We start from the raw sequence: 4,309 nt of genomic DNA on the forward strand, positions 1-4,309 counted from the left end.
GGAGCAATAACAATCATGAATGAACCCCAAGACCTCCGATCTCCCCTCAGTAAAACAACCTCCTCTTGTTAAATGTTGATTCCTGGTTTTCTCTATGGTCAGAGCAGCAATGCTGACCCCTTCCCACCCCCAGTCACGTTCCAGTGGGAGACACCATGCCAATAAGGGCAGGACTCATCTGCTGGAGAGGCTGCTGACCACACTTTACAGGGCATTAGGGGACTCCTTTTGGCAGTTTATCTGGATGAATCCACTGTCTTGGGGGCTAAAGGGAACCTATGAAAGAACAACCCTCCTTCCTCGGGGAGTATTGAAATCATTAACAAATTACCATAGGTGAGACGTTATGTTAGAGCAGAAAGAAGTGAGTAGACCCCAAATATCACCTTTCAGGGTATTTGAGGGAAGAACTGTTGAGAGATGTTGGGAAGGAGGCAGAGATGCTCCCGGCCTTTACTCTACAGCTCCAACTTCCCAGCTATGAAAACAGCACAGCTGGGCCTGTTTCCGGGCCCATGGGGACCAAAGAGTCTGCCCTATCCCCCACTCTGTGGTAGGCAGTTACACAGACATGAGCAGAGCAAGGACACTGGGCCAGGTATAGAAGGTCACCAGGGCAGAAAGCCCCAGGTGCCTAGCAACTGGGAAAACAAGAACCTTGCCCCCAGCATAACCTTTCCTTCCCTAGCATATTGCTGCTCAAGCAGTTTAGACCCCCTGAGAGGGGGAAGGAACAAGGGGACTGGAGAATAGCCCTGAAAAGCATTAGCCCCCAGGACAATGAGCTTCTGGTCTGCATCAAATACATCTAGGCCTCACTTGTGTTTCAGCTGCAGACCCAGAAAAGCAGCAAAACCAGACACGTGACACCATGGCTGCCTCAAGACCAGCGGCATTAGACTGACTGACTAATGACCCCCAGCCCTGGCTCTGACCAGTCAATGGAGACCATGACCCTGAAAAGACACACTGGGAAGCTGATCAATATTCTATTGAGATCCTTCCCTGGGACCTCCCCTAAAAGCTCCTCAAGGAGGACCCAGTGCACTCCCTTTCTGGAGCTTGCCAGCACCTTCCCCTCCCCCTTGTCTCCCCCAACCCAGGAGTTACCATACCTTCCTCTCTCCTAAACAAGGGCCCTTCTTTTGCCCCTGTAACTTGTTTCACTTCTTCTACCTCTGTGACTTTCTAAATAAACTTTCTCTTACAGTTTGAGTCTTGGCTATGAATTCTTCCTTAGACAGAACTCAAGTACCGAGGTTGCTGAACCAGAGTCCGGTCTGACTCCATGGTCTAACACCTGGTGCCATTCTTGCCACTTTCAACAACCCACACACACCTCATCCCAACCATACACCCCCCAGGCAGAGAGGTGGGCCCAGAACATGCAGGCTCCCACCCCCGGCTTCCTCAAGAAAGAGGTGGGAACTCTTCTACTCTATGGAATGTCATTTTAGTCAAAACAGCCACAGCAGTCTTACCCCACACTAATCTCATCTCCACGAATGGCCCAGGGAGCCTTGAATGTTCCCTGAGGTCCAGGGTCAAGTTTTAGTGCCCAGTATTTAAAATTGTATGCACCACGACCTCTGCTAAACTCGGTGAAATATATACAGAGATAGAAGATTAGAAATATAATACATGTCTACATTAGAGCTATTCTTACTTTCTCCATCAAATAAAACATTTCTGTTTTTCCAATTTTCAGCCATAATCATTTGTAACTTTTAGGATCAGAAAACTTCTCTTTTAGTTGTGAAAATAATTACAAGTTACAAGTCCTTGCTCTGCCCCTGATTACCCAAGGGCAATAACCCCATTAGGCCTTGGTTTTCACATCTATAAAATGAGAAGGCTGTGTGTGTAACTTTTGAGCTAAGGTCCCATTCAGCACTCATATTCTGTGAGAAATTTGATTAACAGTTAAACTAACTTAGCCACAAGAGACTATAAACCTTACAAACTTTTAGGGGTCCTGATTATATTTGTATCTAACTTGACAGGAAAAATAATTAAACTTGGCTTGACAAGAGAAAATCATTTTTTTAATATTTGCTCTCCTTTAGTTGTTAGTTACAAAATCTCGTTTTTTACTGGACTCAGAGGTAGAGGCTCTCAGAGAGGACAGTCTACGTCTCTTCACAATCGGTACCTGGTGTTTTTCTTTGCCTCCTTCATCCTCTTAGCCAAAGGTTTAGCATATTCTGCGGCCTTTTCCTTGTTTTTCTTAGGACGTTGTTTCTTCAGAGCAACACGCCTGCGTTTGTGTTGCAGGACACGTGGAGTAACAGGATGCTGGGTGCTCTGGTGCTAGGTTTCTTACCTCCTTTGTTTAGAGGCTTTCTCGTCACATATTTGCAGACATCATCTTCTTTAGAGAGATTGAAGAGTTTGTAGGTTCTGCTGGCTCTTTTGGGCCCCAGGCAACGAGGCACAGTGGTATCAGTGAGACCAGGAATATCTTTCTCCCCTTTTTTTACAATGACCACGTTGAGAACACTGAGATTGGCATCCACAATGCAACTCCAAACAGATTTGCATTTTCTCTCTTCAATTCTCCTCGGTCTGTAACAGGAGTGCCATGCATGGGTCAAGACACCCTGCTTCATGGGGAAACCTTGTTTGTCGTTCCCACCAGTGATTAGAACCACATAACTCTTCCATTCTTCACCCAGAGCCTCAGCAGCAACTTCTGAGGCCATACACTTCTCATTAAAGGTATGAAATTTGTGTTCATCACCTGCTTCAATGAGTTTCTGGCAGCCAGTGCCTGGGAAAGAGATGTTGAGCTTCATCCTGAAGCAGCCAACAGCCTCCGAGGTGCCATGGAAAAGAGCAAGAAAATAATTTTATGTACAAACTAGAGGCCTGGTGCATGAAACTCGTCCACTGGGGGGAAGGGTTCCTCGGCCCAGCCTGTGCCCTCTCACAGTCCGGGAGCCCCATGATTGATTGCCCCAAGGAGGTAGGCCCCACCCACCCGCCAGGGCTCCAGGATGGATCACCCCTGCAGAGGGAGGCCCCGCCCACCTGCCGCCCACTGGTCAGTGGCCTGGGCTTCCCTCTGCAGAGCGATCATGAGGTGATGGCCAGCCCCCAACCAATCACATCCCACTGGCTTTGGCTGACCTGGTGCCAGTGGGTGTCATAGCGTGGACATCCGGAAGGTTGTTCTGCTGTTCAGTCATTTGGTCGATTTGCATATTACACTTTTATTATTATAGATTCTGTATTCTCTTTTGGAAAACTTAATAGCCCATTCATTTGTCAGACTTTGTTAAGGGTCTATGTTCTAGGAACTCTGTCAACCATAATCTTCACAACAGTGCACACGTCTATGGCGTTGGTGTGTTAGTTAAGACAATCCTAGCTGCTGTAACAGATAAAGCCCCAGCTATTAGCAGCTTCTACAGAGATGTTCATTTTACACTCACTTGAAGTCCAAAATGGGTATTCTTAATTGGGGTAGAGGGTTGCACCCTTAAAAGTAATGACTTCGGAGCTAAGTTTTTGCTGCCTTTTAAACACTGATTTTATTAGGTTACAGTTCTAAACTGCCTTAACCTGGCAAAGGGGAGAAAAACATGGGGGTTTTATTAAGGGCCTGTATTGTAAGTTGTCTTCATAACACCTGCTCATATTCCATTGTCTGTCAGTCACATGACCTTTCATCACTATAGAAAAGGCCGGAAAATGCTATCTCACTGTGTGTCCACTGTGTGGTAATTAGCTGTCAGTCTTTGTCTCAATAGGCATTATCCCCATTTTGAAAATGTGGAAACTGAGGCTTAGCAAATGGCAGCTTCAGAATTTGAACCCAGCACCCTTAACTGCCACACAAATGGCACATTCACATAAATAGCCAATGGACTGTAATTGTGAATGCTGTGACGGTGGTAAGGGAAGCAAAGGTGACTCATTAGGGGAGGACAGTAACCTTGTCTGTTGAAGGTTGTGGGGGACAGAGGATCAGCGAGGTTAAGTACATGCTAGCCAGCAAGAGGAGGAGGGCACTGCAGGCAGAAGGCATGCATGTGTATAAGTCCACAGACAGGATAAAGCCTCCAGAGGAAGCACAAGTTGCTTCATGGGGTCAGTTATCTGTTACTAAAGCAATCAAACTGTCTATAGCCAGCGGAAAGTAGATTATGTCTGTGGAATATTATTTCTTAGATAGCCCGATTGTTAGATTGCCTGTCATTTTTATTTTTTGCATAAAATTGAACTTCATGGGTTTATGGTAATAAAATTCTTTCATTTATGCCATGTTCCTACCCACTAAGCTTTCACCAAGATGTACTCTATGTTA

At 46.0% G+C, this 4,309-nt stretch overlaps 1 pseudogene; it reads right to left on the reverse strand.

Moving 5' to 3' along the window:
* Nucleotides 1-2,062: 2,062 nt before the first annotated feature.
* LOC111827344 lies at nucleotides 2,063-2,820 on the reverse strand (annotated as a pseudogene).
* Nucleotides 2,821-4,309: the final 1,489 nt, after the last annotated feature.

Source organism: Myotis lucifugus, unplaced genomic scaffold (genome assembly GCF_000147115.1).
Source record: "Myotis lucifugus unplaced genomic scaffold, Myoluc2.0 scaffold_152, whole genome shotgun sequence".
Lineage (NCBI taxonomy): Eukaryota > Metazoa > Chordata > Mammalia > Chiroptera > Vespertilionidae > Myotis > Myotis lucifugus.